Here is a 15,038-nt window from a genome sequence, read left to right as displayed (position 1 = left end):
AGAAAATGAAGGGAAAGCAAACAAGAGTCATAAAGCTCTTGACAAGAGTCAAGAGTCATTTTCTTCAAGAGCTCTAGAAGATTTGGGTCTTTGCCCCAGGAGAGAAGAAAATTTCTCCTCAGCCACCCAGTACCAGAGACCTGCTAACCTGTATTTAACCAAATGGCAGCAGTGACCCAATATACGCAGAAAGGAGAGATACAGGAACAGGTTCAAATCCCAAACCACTTGCTGGAGCACACATAGCAAATGATTTATTTGGCTGGTAGAGGACCAGGTGGGTGACACAGAAAGCGAGACATGTTTTGGGGTCTGACAAACCATATGGGCCCCAGTGATGCGTGAGGGGTGGATGCAATCCCTGCAGTGTGTTGGGAACATCCCCTTTCCAAACCAGGGGTTACACACAATGGCAGGCTCCTCCCTGGGCATCTTTCAGTCCTTGAGAAACTGCCAAACCCTTGAGGTCTGACCTCCAGCATGTTCCCCATGCAGGAACAGGGGCAGATTATTGGGGTGGGGAGGAAGGAGGGAGACCAGGTGGGCTGTACCTCTCTCAGCAACACCAACCAGCAGCACATCAGTACTCTCAGGCACCAAGAGAGCAGTCGCTTGCCTACACACCACCACTTACCTCACAGGGAAGCCCAACAAAATCCATCATCCACCCATGGCCTGAAGCTTGCTCCAGGATCGGAGCATGTGTGTGTTTGACATGTGATTGGAGCATCCTGTATGTACACTGGGATGATGGGAATGGGCTCTTGAAAGAAAAATGACAAATATATCTTCACTTAAATTTCATCTAAAATTATGTATATTACTACACATTCAAATACTTGAAAAGTGGCAGCCAACTTTATGATTTTATGTCTTTAGTTTCTTCTGGACCCACGTTCTCATGGCTCTCCCTAGAATTAATTACATCCATTTTGTCTTTGATGGCCATTTTTGTCTTTTATGGGCAAAATATTTCACCGAGGAAAATAAATGTCATTTACAGAAGTTTTTTTTTGATACAGACTTCGCACTGCCTGCATGCCTCTGGGCAACAAGCAGTCTCCTGAGACTCATGACATCTAACTTCCAACAGTCTAAAACTTAGGTGTCCAGCCCAAATGAGTGGCCCAGGCTCCCTGTCCAGTCAGTGGAGAGAGACAGATGCCTCCAGATGGCTCACATGATAATGCAGGTGGCTAGGAAAGGTGAAATGAAACACCGTTCAGCAGTGCTTACATCTCACCTGACTAAGGAGGAAGCCTGGCCAGCTGCCTTAGGGGAGGCAATTCTAATGCCAACCTCCTTCCGGACAAGCAGGGCTGGTGAGATGAATCCCGTCTAGTGTGATTTGTGCCTCCTCTCAGAAGGAAACTACACCTGCGAATACCAAGAGGGAAATGGCAGTTACAAACTCCACTTACTGGATTAAATAAAGAATTCAGTATGAGAGGAGAAAGCAACCACTTTGCACCAGTTCAGGGGACCAGACTTCTCACAGGATGCACGACATTTGTGCATCATTATCACCTACTGAGCAAAAGCAGTGAGATCTGTTGGCGTTCCTATAAAAGGAAGAAAAACTTGTGCATATGCTCACGAGCGCACCCAAAAGCAATGTATCAAAGGCAGGTTTTCCCAAAGCTTTGTTGCAAATTTGGAATATGAGTCCAACTCAAAAGGTCTTCCAGGAGGATCTGCTTACCTTTGAAAGAATCCCTTCCTAAACTATCATGGATAATTGCCAGCACATGAGATGTTTATTAAACAATGTTGCCCAGGACAAGCTGCAGAAATCCTAGATCATGTTTCTGAGTAAAGCAGGCATTCAGTGATCAAGTACAGCCCTTGCTTGTATTTAGCTGCTATTAGTTTGCCCGCATGACTGACTCTCACCTACCGATTTCTAGGTGAGTCCAGTGCTGTTTCCAACGCCCATACCAAGCCCTGTACAAGACCAATGTGAAGAGAAAAGCAAGTATTTAAGTGAGGCAGTGACTGCTCAGGTGTAACTGTAGAGGATTTGTATGTGATTCTGAAGCACTAATGTAACTGAGATTACCATTTCCACCTGGTGTGTTGTAGCCCCAGGAGAACCAATCTCTCTGCTCAGGTCTGCATGTCCTCTTGAGTCAAGTGGTCTCTGTTACCCTGAAGACGGTGCAACTCTTCAGATAGCTCTTATAGAAAACAGGAATGAGTCCCGGTGCTTTTTCTTTCAAATAGACCTGTCAATCCAACAAGGTACGACCATACTTATTTAGATGGTCCTCGGCATTTAGATGTAAGCTGTTTAGTGACAATGTAAGGGAGTGAATAATTTCTGCAATATTTAATGATAAAATTGTTGCAGCATGCTAATCAAACTAAGTTTTCCCTTTGGAGGAACCTTTCTATGAGGTACAAAAAAGGAGTACATGACAGCCACACAGAGTTAGGGCAGGTAGTAATGTGATTTTGTTGCAAGTTTTCTTCCTACCAGTCTTGCTGTGGTGGAAAATACTACATAATGTGTGTGAGGGAGCTGGTGAGTGGGAAAAAAACCAACCATGCTTTTCTTAATCTTACATAGACCTAGCTTTGGAAAGGATGCAAGAAGTCCATAGAAGTCAGTATGCAGGCAGACAAGCTAAGAGGGCACTAGGGAGCCGGCATTTTCAGTTTTGGCTCCTGAGCTGCTAAGCACTTACTAAAAGCTCTCCCTAGAAATGAATACAGAGCATTTATTTCTTTCTTTTCAAGGGAAGAGTCCTTTCTTTAGAAGACTCATATCCTGTTCCTCAAACACAGCATGCCACCCAGGGCAGTTCCATGATCAGGAGCTTCAAGCCTTTCTACCACAGTTTTCCCTGGGATACTGGTGGAGAAAGGAGCAACTGACTCATTTTTCCTCTGCACTCCACCCCCCCACAAAATATCATGGAAAGCACTAGAGTAGTTATTTCTGTCGAGTTCTGAATGTTGTTGATATCTTGCTAAAGTTTGTAATGGGTGGGAGGAGGTGAGGCCATGTTATCAGTGCAATTTACACACCATGCTTAACTGTGGTTGGGGCTGCAGGGCTAACACAATGGGAGGGCTGACATGAGAGAAGGCAGATGTGATATTCTTTTTTTATTAGATGAATAAGTGTTTCTTGTTAAAAGCAAAGAGAACACTTGAAAACCCCTCTTTGAGGATAGTTCATAGCAAGAAAGAAGCCAGTTAGTGGGAGGGTTGCTACATGCTGAGTACCTTTGAAAATCAGGCCATGTATTAAGAAGTTTAAATATAGATCTAGGAGCCTAACTTTCGGCAAGTATATTAAAAAAAAAAAAAAAAAAAAAAAGATTGCTTTTCTTTTAAAGAGAGTGTCCCTAGAGAACTCTGCAAATTCCCATGCCTCCCAAACAGCCATCAGCTGCCCAGCTGGGAGCAGGTGAGCAACCCCCTGCACTCCAGCAGCTTGGCTTAAAGAGCCAGAGACAGCCTGTCCTGATGTAAGTCATCAGAGCTCTCCCTTCCCTCATGTCTGCATCTCTTGCCTGATGAATGCTCAACCCCTGTACCACAGTTTTGTCCCAGGTGGTCCCGACTCTCGCTCACAATAGTTTTTGTCCCACAGGCACCGTGGTTGCAAAGTTGCTGAACACCGGGACCAGGGAGAGTGATCACAGAGGGGACAAGTTGAGGTGACATTTCTAGTTTTCTACCTAAAAAGAAATCTTTGTCTCACTGATTTTAAGGCACAATCCTCTGTTTTATTGCTGGCCTTTGGGATTCTTTGTCCACTCCAACATCTCCTTCCTCCCTATTTTAGAGCTGTGGGACAATTTTTATTTCCTGGCTTGTAGTGATCCACAGTCAGATTTACTATTCAGCTGTATACTGGAAAAGTTAAATATCCACTCTCCTCATACAAAGACTGATATTTATTTTATCTAAAGAATTTATATAATACCAACAGTCTGCCTTGGTGCAGCCAAAGAGGCTTAAAAAATTACTAGCAATCCCTTTTTTCCACCTCAGAGCCCACATCCTAAACACTGAACAAATCCCATCAGTGTTTAGGGCACATAACATCATTGTTGTCAAATCAATGGTGAATTTACGTGCTGTTAATCCTTGGCATTTATTCAAACAAGCTCAGCAAGTTTTAGCAGCACAATGCATTTTATGTTTTCATCATTGGATTTGCATAGGGAATGAGAGATGCTCTTTGCTTCCCAGTCTGCAGCAGCACTCCCAGAGTGGGAGATGTGAAGAGAGCATCTAGCGCGCCCAGAGAGAAGGAGAACTGGGACGGGAGCAGGTTTGGAAATTTACAGCTGCTAAGCATTGATGCTTCTCCCCATCTGTAGATCTCAGAGCACTTTCCAGAGGAGGTAAGTATCATCATGGTGACTGGGAACAACAAGTAAAATGACTTCTCACCCAGAAAGGCAGAGGTACAATTTGAGTCCTTTTCACTCCCCTAGTGTTTTCTGCGAATAAAACCACCTCTCTTGCAACTCCACAGAGCTTGCTGCTGACAGTCCCTCTGCCTTGCAACCAGACCTCATCTCTCTGAGCTTTCCATGGCCCCTCTTCCTGCAGTATAAAATATGCCCTTTGCTCTGGAAATTACACCCATTTTTTTCAGACCAGAGAATTTGAGAGTGTAGGGTTGGTTTGTGACATGATGTTTACTCATCTAAAGCAAATAATTATGCTAAGTGATATAACAGTTTGAGGAATTAAAACCTTGACTATTTTTCAGAGGAAAGGAGAAATTACGTTTATTGGGTTTTTTTGGATGAACCTCTACCAAATAAATAGATAGATAGATAGATAAGAGAGATCTTCAGATTGAGAACTCTTAAAAAAATAAATCAAAACTTGCTATATGGTTCTTTGATTTTATAATTTTTTTTTTTCTTCCAGTATTCTTGACAGCTTAGATGTGCGTTATTTCTGCATGGTTAACATAAGCATTCCTGCAATGAGCAGATCATCCTACGGAGCCTATAGCAGAGCAATCCTATAGATCATTTTTTTCTCCAAAGGATCGATACCCAGCCTCCACACTGGGAAGGTACAGCCTACAGGGAGGAGCAGGGGTATCACAGGGAATGCTCTACCACAATATTCACTCAGCAAAGAGGCAACGTGGAAGGCTTGGGAAGCAGACGAGACTAGCGGCAGTGTCTGGAGAGGGGGAAAAGAGATTGCAGGAGGGGTTAACCAGGAAGAAAAGTGGCTTTATCTGCTGGTCCAGGGAAACAGGGAAATTGAAGAAGTGGTGCTGATGTAGTGGGGAATGAGAGGCAGGAATGGGAGGAGGTCTGTAGGAGCACTGGAAAAAGATTGGCTCACAGGGAAGACAGGCAGACAGGGCAAGAAGGCAGTATTAGATCTAAAAGGGACACTGATGAAAGGGGGTTTGGGCAGGGAAGTCGTATTATTGATTCAGCTTAGAGAGTGGAGAGGCATTGAGAGACCTGTTGGTACTACAGAGGCTGAAACCAACACAATTCTCCACCAGGTACTGTGGGTACACAGGCTACCTGTATAATTAGGTTATTTAATCTAGATAACCTACTGTGATTGCACAATAGAACCAGCATCCAGATTCTACTGCAGGGAGCACGTCCTTTAACAGACAACCACCAGAGTGAACCTCTCTGAACCTCCACCAGGTTCAGAAGTACCTGTGTAGCGCCATAGGATCTGCAAATCTCCCTGTACTGAGGAGAAACACAAAATAATCACAGCTTTCAGCAGGCTCAAAGGGATCCACTTTGTTCATCCAGCAGCCTAACTGAGAGCAAAACAGCTAGCTCTTGATGGGATAATGATAACCGTCCCTTACGCCTGGATGCCAGACGAGTCTGATGCGGTGGCAGCTGTCTAGTGACTTGGAGCACTTATTTTTACAGTAGCTCAGTGATGGGAACCTTAGAAAAAAAACATCACTTGGCAGAGAAAGACCCTAATGAACCATTTGTCTAAGCTGCTCCCAAATCCTCTTGCTGGGTTTATGTGCACTCATGTGAGGACGAGCATTAGTATGAGGGTGGTGGAGGTTAGCGGCAAAAAGATTAGCACGATAGGCTAGCGAACAAAATGCTGTGCCTGGCTGTGTGTGCGTCACTGTGTGCGTGCACCAACGCCAAGGCCCTCTCTCAGCGGTCCTCAGCTGTTATGCGCCGCAGGTTTATGGCTGCTTTGCATCACCGGAGGAGGGGAAAGAGTCAGTATGAGCCAGCGATCCCCTTGATGTCTCTTATGATCTTGCAAGGTAAATAGAGCACACAGGCTGGGGACTGGAGCACACTCCTGGGGAGAAGACCGCAAACTAAGGGATAATCAAGCTGAAAAGCATCACATTTCCCAGACTTTAATCCATAGGAAAGTGTTACGCTCAGGCACAGCAGACGGGATAAGACTTCAGATAGTTGATGTAAACACCAACGACCATGGCTCTGCTGTGCATAATTAAGGTTAAATGATAAAGATCATCACAACATCACCAGTCTAAACCCCTCTTTTCCCTTTCTTTTTTTTTTTTTTTTTTCCCCAGATGCTTTATGCATTTTGTCAAAAGGTTCTATCAGGGGAACCAAATATAGTGAGGGAAAACAAGCAAACAGAAAAATCCCCACTGCAGCTCTTGACTAAAAGCAAGAAAGGAATTTTGTATTTTTTTGAATTTACAGCTGGGAAGAGTGGTGCAGAGGGGGGCAGTTGCAGCTATGGGTGCGATAATAGGAGGGAAATTTAGCACAATCATTTTTAAATGCAGGGGCCCAAATCTAAACTTACAGCATGCAAACACAAAAGTCCTTGCATAACACTGCTCACTTACAAGGGTGACACAATGACCTGTAGATCACTGAGGAGCTTTTTCAGTGACCCAGTGAGGATGCTCTCAGTTATGAAGGTTTAAGTAATGCACTTTATGAGCGGCTGCAGATGTAGGAGGGTGGTTCTGGAGGCTTCTGACAGCATTCTGGCAGATTAGCAAATAAAACTTTTCACTAAGTAATGTTGCCCAAGGCTTGGTGTTCTTTCTCCACCTACTGCATGACAAGAGGAATGCTCTATTGCCTCCCTGAGCTACCAGAGAAGTGATCCTCTTCTAATGCTTTGCACTGCTTTGCCTCTGACTATGTCCAACCTTCCTTTCTCACTCCAAAGTCTTGTCCAGCTCTCCCCTCTGACTCCCCAGTTCTATTCACTGGGATACCTCCATGTATTTCTGTGCTGCTGAGTGATTCAAACCTGCTGTCAACGCTGTTCAGTCTTCCTCTGGGCCTGTGTTGCTTTACAATCCTGTTCCAGGATAACTAACAAACGTGTAACTTCCAAAGAGCTGCTTGCTCTTCACAACACCCCAGCAAAAAGCAGGCCACCATCCTCTGAAGGGCATGAAGACTTGACTGCTTTTCTGGCCCTATTGTGGCCATCCTCTTCCAGTGTCCCAGGCTATGCTGGAAGCTGTCTCCTGCCCCAGGGATGAACTGAGGGTAAGAGGGATAAGAGAAGCACGGCAGACACTCAACCTTCCCTGTGGTAACAAAATGTCCTGGGGTGTCCATCAGCTCTGCTCCTCTCTAGGATGGGCAGTACATCCCAGCTGGGAAGGTCCTACCTGCAAGCAGACATTCAGACATTGGTACTAATTACCCTGGAAAGGGAAAAACGGGAACCAGGCACGACCACGTTGGCTATAGTACTGGACCTGCCTACTGCCCACTGTGCTCCCCCCCAGAAGGGTTGTAAAGAAAGTGTTTACAGAGGGCAGAGTCATGTTTCCTGATGGGAAAAGCATTCCCAAGAGCCTCACAACTCAGCCTGGCACATGTCACCCTTCCCCCTGCTTTTCCAACCCACACCGCTAACACCAGCCATCATGCCAGTCCCTGTGCACTCTGCTCCTCCTCTCTTGCGCTACCTTCTTCTGGAATTTGGGGGTTTCTTTTTTTCTGCAGACAAGACTTTCAAGAGGCTGGCAGCTGTGAACGGGCAGTCTTCGGCCACTCGACACTGCTGTGGCTGTGCCACTTCATTTCAACCCTCTGCCCTGATCCAGGGGCTGGGTTATCTTGACCTGCAAGGATCCAGCTTGGCTGAAGAAGTAAACAATCAGCAATGAGAATAGCTGCTGTAATCAATAAAAGCATGAAAAGAGATTGGCGTGTATCTTTGAGAAAATGAGGATGGCCTTCCTGAAAACTGCTCCCCTCCCTTTGGGATTCACAGAGCCCGAGAATTTCAGGCCATGTAAGTAAAAGCGCAGCCCTTGTAATGCTATGATGTGATAAATATCTTCACACAAAGCAGAAGAGACATTGCCCTGAAAAAAACTGCCCTTCTTCAGTGAATGTTATTGCACGGGGTTTGATGTGGCCGCTCCATGGCTTACCGCAGTTGGCAAGTGCTTTTTATCTCCATAAACTGTAGCACAGGCAATTTTTCCAGTGTGCTCACAGCATATCAGAAGCAATGTGCAGTCTTCGGTTGAGATCACAGTATGCTCTACATCCATTTAGCATCTATTCCCATAGGTTGCCACACTGCACAGTTGGCTTTTCCTTCGCAAAGCACTCCGGCAAAACACAGTCTATGGTCTGAAAATTTGCACAAGTCTGGAAAGGACTCAGCGGGGTTCCCAGACACACGTAAAAGACTTTTTTGAACCTCTGAAAAGCATCAGCACCTAAACTGCCTACAAGATGACCCGAGTTAGTCAGGAATCTCATCCTTCCCATCAGCTTGCTCTATCAACATTACTTTCTACATAAGGGACAAGCTTAGGTGCTCATTTTCAAATGAGCTTAGTTTTCATTTTCACACTTAAACCAAGGCCTAATTTCCAAAGTGTTCATCTTTCAGCTCATTCTGGGCCACAGACAACCAGATTTTCCCGAGTAGCCCCCAGGCAATGTGCCATATTCTTTTAATACTTGGCCTATAGCACAAGTAGGCAAGAGGAGGGAAGCTGCGTTATCAGCTAAAGAAAAAGAAGGTGCCATGGAAAAAGCTGAGGTTTCACAAGTGCTGCTGCCTAGTTTCACACCTTTTTAGCTTACTACCTTCCAGCCAACAGTAGTCTTTGGAGGTAAGCACTGGTTTTACCTTGCCCCTGCATGCTTACTTCTCAAGCTGAGTGTATTTCCCCGGCCCAAACAGCCAAAGCTAAACCCTTCCAACTGCGAAGGGAAGCTCAACTCCAGAGCAAAGCCATGTTATGTGACCCTCAGTCTAAAGGCCCTACGTTGTACAAAATCCAGAGCTGAAATGTGTAGCTTGAGCCCTCCTCAGCTCTCTAAGCATGGCTGCTGCATCCATGGCCAGGGAGGCTCCCATCCTCCCACATGTGGCATCTCCTGACCTTTGCACCAAGTCCTCCACTAACCCAGAAGTGGCACATGTACCCCGCGCTACATCCAGCATCACGCCTTCGCGTGAAGGGTGCAGAGGCAGGAAGTGACCTCACTGCGGCCCATCAGCTCTTCATCGCTGCACAGTCTTGTACTGTCTGCAGGCAAGGAGTGCGCTTTAGGGCAATGCCTCAGGGACCGGGTGATGGAAGAGGGACTGGCACCCCCTAATCAGAGAGCCATATTTGCAAGCCTGCTCCACCCCCACCCAGTGATACGTGCTGGAGATGGCGCTCTGTGCTCAACTGGTCACAGGATGAGGATGGGGAATCACGAGGAAAGATGAACTGAGCAGCAATTTCTCTTTTTTCCCCCAACCTTTAGCTGGACTGTAGGAGTGCTCAGGACCAGATGCACAGTATCTACCCCATCAAAACAGGGCGAAGAATGACAGCTGTATGATTTGACCTTGTTAATCCAGCTATTTAGTAGAATGTGTAAGTCAATAGCAGCTGTTAATGAGTCTGCATCAACATACCTGCTCAATAACCAAGCACTGCTAACAGAACATTTTTTGCAGCTGTGACTTTAAAACCACTTCTGGTCCAGAAACACAGTATACCAAATTCCCATGACATTCCAGCGAAGACAACTGCTTAGGAAAGCAGTTTATATGGGGAAAAAAACAAGCAGGCTCTTTTGTAGGCATTGGCATTCTGATTAAAGTGCCATGTATCTTGCCTTAGGGTCCTCAGTGTGGCTGCTGATTTGTTGGGAGAGACAAAGGGCAGAGAAAGCATGCATGGAAAAGTGCACGACAACAGGCTTGGATGGGTATCTGCTGCCATTCAGCCATTGCAAAGATGAAAGTGGTCCATTTTAATGACTGTTACAAAGGTAGACCAGCAATTCCTCTTCATCTCGTGGAGATGCGCCCCTCAACATCCATTTCAAGGTGGTGAACACCCTGACTGTACACCACAAATGCCACTGGCTCCAAAAGAACTTTTTTCACACATTCTTTTCAAAAACTGTAGCAGGTGCGTGCACTTATTGGGCCAACGATTCAGCTATTTTCAAATAATTTCAAATGTCCCATGCCAGGTCGGGTTACGGCCAGCCACTTTCAACCTCTGGATAATAACGTCTTCCCTCGAGGTGTGTCAGGCCCATGGAGGAGTCCCAGGCAGAGCCAAGGAATCCGGTGGAGCCTGGGAAGCCCTTGCTGCAGGCTCCCTCCAATCTAAGTCCATCTTCAAGTAAGAGCAGTAATTTTATCTCCTGTTTTGTTAAGGAGGGTTAAGGAATACAATTTTGGCCCTTTTTTCGTGGTAGATGAGACGTGGAAAAATCACTGAGAGCTGTGACATGAGTTCATTGAGACTGCAACACCATGGCTGCAAAGTCTCCTGACCGCTGCCACGTCCCGGCCCACATTTGCAGTCTCCCTGAGATCAGGCAGGACAGGAGGGTGTCTGCAGGCTGGGAGCTGGGGGAGAGCGAGGCATGGGCGGCTGAAGCGAGGTCCCCCCAGGTCCCTCTGCAGCTGCCTGAGCTCCTCCACCAGGTCCACAGGGAGGCTTTTAGCCCTTCAATACGAGAAGAGGCAATATGGGCTAGAGAACTGAAATCAGCAGGGTACAATCTGAGCCTAACGAGTGCCAGGGGCTACAGGAAAGCTGTTCCAAGTGACAGGAGGCACAGTGGTAAAAAACCTTTCAGCAGCATCAGTGAAGGGACAGGGGAGCCTCTTTAATTTAGGATCAGCTAAATGCCTGAGTAGCCTCACGCCAGTTCCCGAGCTACTGAGCTGTGCGGCCAGTCCTAGCAGAGTTCGGGTTCCCTTTTCATGACAGTCATCTTCCAGCTCTCTCACTACCTCGTATCAACAACATTAGCAGAAACTAATGCTCTTGCTGTAGCTGTTTTAAATAGATTTTAATCTTGTGGGGAAATAGCTGTTTAGTATTACTCCAGCATTTAGTATTGCTCAGCTGTGAAAACTAACTCTAAAACTGAGCGCCTCGGAAACCCCCTTTGTCTTTTACTAATCCAGGCGAGGAAGGTAGGTCCTTTCCAGGACCCTGGTTGTGCTACACCTAAAGGACATTTCAACAGCTCTCCAGTGTTGCGTATGTTTCCTGCAGCAGATTTACACCCCTAGTGTTACTTATTGAGCTGGTGTTATTTCAGCTACAGCTACTTTATAGTTCTGAAACTAGCAATGTAAATACTATCAATCATGGCCCCTGCTCTGAGTAATACAGTTCTGCTGGATGCTGTGAACATTTATTTCTTGCTAAGCTCCAGGGAAATGCATTAAGATAGCAAATAACTTAGCATTAACAATACTGACCTTGTTTCCTAAGCCTCATCAGTTCCTTAGTCAGGTGGTAGAAAGGAAGTCTGTTGTTGCAGTTACTGCCCTGAAATTAAAGGCTAAAATAACAATGAGAAGAATTCACACAAGGCAACACAGCTCTTCAACTGCGTCAAAGCCAGCAGCTTTGATGCTTGTGCTTTCATAGGACTGACTAAACAGATCGATCAGATCTGCATCAGCCATTCTGCAAGTCATAACTGGAAAAAATTATTTTCACAGGATCAGAGTTTCTTGCTTTGAAAATAAGTGGCTTGGCTTTGGGCAAAATTTTCCAAGGCACCTATGTGATGCAGAGAGAAGAGCCTGATTTCAGCATGGTTCAGAGATGCGTGGCAGCTTACCTGGCCTCAGAATGGCAATGGTGGCAGTGGAGAAATGACAACTTGGGCTTCACCTCACGCTATCCCTCACAGCCTGCTTGATGGTAGGTTTCTACTGCAATTGCTTTTGCAGGGTGAATCTCCTCCTCCGCCTCTTTATCTGTGGTAATTAAGGCTCTCTGACAAAGGCCAGAAATGCAGTCCCATGTGCAGGCTTGTCTGTCATCCATTTTATGTACCTGTGCATTCACATGGGACAGGGACAGCCTGGACAGTGCAGCTGTGTAGGGCAGAGCGAACCCCTGGGAGCTGAACAAAACCCCATGGCAAACCTGCAGCCTCCCGTGCCTAGCTCTGGCGCCCTGGGAAAGCAAGGGGGGGTTGCAAGCAGGCTCCACTGCAGCCCACTGGCCTGCAGAGGGGCTGTCTGCTGCTGCAGGACGCTGCAGGGAGCCAGGAAAGCAGAGCTCACACGCCACAGCCTCTTTAGGCCAGGCACATCGCACAAGGCAAGGGGCTCCTGTCTTCCTCCCAACAGCTCCTGAGGTGTGATGTACCCATCCCCTCTCAGGGCCTCCCTGCAACCGTCCTGCGCCCCTCTCTGCACCAGGAGTTTCCCCAGAGATGTCACCTCACAACTCCAGCTGTAACACTTTGCTAAGTGCTCCCATGCTGGTATGAAGTCAGGAAGCCTTCCCAGGTTATCGTGCCCTCCCCCAAAGTGGATCCCACATTTGAGTCCCCTCACAGGCATCTTCTGTCCCCTCCAAGATCTCCATGCCTCCTAAACGATACATCAGGCTCCCCCAGCATCACCCAGCACCTATGTACTCAGGTGAACGCAAGCAGCACAACCCATGGCGCCTTGTTTCACATGCCAACAGAGAGCTCCTCTGTGCACAGCACATTGCTGGGGGCTCCCTGCTGCTCAGAGAGGGTCCCAGGGGAGGACAGGGCAGTAGCACCCATGTTGCAGCTGCATTGGGGAGAGGCCATGCTGCAGAAGAGGGAGAGGCAGCCTCCAAAGGCGTGAATTGCATGCTTAACATGCAAATATTAGGGTGGCCCGGGTCTCCTGCTTAGGCTGCTGGGGCTCACAGGAGGGTAGCCTGGGCCCACCACCTTGTTGAAGCGACTCTCTTGCTTCTGGAGCGCAGGGGTCACTCACCACCCTGCGCTGGGCCATGCGACCTGCTCTGCCAGCCCCTCAACGCCCATCCCAAGCGCCTCATGCTATCAGCAGGGTCGTCATGGGAAACACTGCCCTGGGTTATGTCCAGCTCAATTTCTGCCAAGGATTTGTAGCGCCGCGTTGGGTGAGCCCTTCCAGCTGAAGGCCACCGGAGGGAGCCCCAGCAAAGCAAATGAAGGCTCACGGGAGCTTCTGCATTCGAGAGCGGTGGCTTTCACCAGGTCATCCCCAGGCCCTTCGGAGTCAGGGGATTATTTCGGGGGGGATCACCGAAAGCAAACAAAGAACAGTACACCTGCTGTCAGGAGGTGTCCATCACTGCACATCAGTCTGCTTCTTTGCTAGACCACAGGGCACAGTGATGCAGAAAAGCTCTAGAGCACCCATTGAGTACGTGCCACAGGATAATGGGAACAGCCTGTTCACCACCTCTGGTCGAGGAGAACTCCTGCTGGATTTGGTGGGAGGTTTGTTTGACACATGGAAGCAACAAGAAGCTTTTTGTAGGTGTACTGTGCCTTGCGTTTCTGTAGGCTGTTACAACTGGGCTCTTTTCCTAAACAAAACATCTTCTGTAAATGTATTGCAGGATAAATCTGGTACGCTGCTTTTTTTTTTTTTTTTTTTTTTGTGAACGTGGAGCTGTGAGCAGAGTTCAACTGCAGACAGCACACAGAATGTGCAGGAGGTTCCCCCCCCACCTACAACAGTTTACTCTGATATTCCTCCTCTAGTTCACTGGCAGAAATACCTGCTATTTTTAGGTCTGATATTTGCTGATAAAAAAGCTCCACTGGGAGGGTACAGTCATGACGGGCTTGAGCTGAACAAGTTTGCTGCTACAGAAAGGGAGAAACCTTACACTCTGTCTTCCCCCTTCTACCTTATCCTTCCTGCTTTCCCTCCCTCCTCCCGCCTTGTGTTCCCATCTGTGCAGTGCAGCCTCATTTCCCCTTGCAAATTCTGATTGCAAGATAAAATGATTCAGCTTATTAACCCAGCCATTTGAGCAAGTTCAATCCGCTTACCATGCAGCCAGGCAAGTATGAGAGATGGAACAAAATAAGCACGGGGAGGGGTGGAGAGAAACCTGCCCCTTACACGGTGGGTGAGCTTATGTTAGCTAAGCTCCTGCTGTATCGGGAAACCATAACCAAATGAGGCCAGCTGGAGCCAGGCTGAAAACAAACAAAATGATGCAACGGGGTTAGCAGATCTGCAAGCTGCTTTCTGGAGGACGGTGTATGCAAAGAACTTGCTTAAGGGGCACTAGACAAGTCCTTGGAGAAGAGATATAAGGTGTACAAAACTGATGAACCACTAAGGGCTCAGAAGATCCCCTGAGCTGCAAAAAGATGGAGGCTAGGAGCGTACTTGGGGAGACAGGGCAGCTCATGTATGTATACCCTGCTCTTCTTCTCTCTTGGGGATATACCTTTTCTTTCACCATGCACACACACCCACTAGCGATCTGCTGCCTCCTGCCAGAAGGCAGTGTGTCCTCCTCCCAACAGGGAGGGGTTTCTCAGCATTTCCAATGCAGACTGACCTCCTGATAACCATGCAGCCACGGAACAGGCAGCACCAGCCTGTGCTCCACCATCACGCTGCAACAGCTGCTGGCCTGAGGACCTGCAGACGTTTAAACCGCTGCTGCTGGCACCTCCGTGCACACAGTCACCTGCACTGAGCTGGAAGCAGCCTCTAAACACGTACGAATCAGTCCCCGTAGCCTTATCGGCAAGCTCCTGCTGCACACCCAGCGCCTCACCCCGAGGAACTGCTTCCAACAGCCAGGCAGC

The sequence above is a fragment of the Balearica regulorum genome, chromosome 1 (assembly GCF_011004875.1).
Source record: "Balearica regulorum gibbericeps isolate bBalReg1 chromosome 1, bBalReg1.pri, whole genome shotgun sequence".
Classification (NCBI taxonomy): domain Eukaryota; kingdom Metazoa; phylum Chordata; class Aves; order Gruiformes; family Gruidae; genus Balearica; species Balearica regulorum.
Note: the sequence above shows the minus strand (reverse complement) of the source record.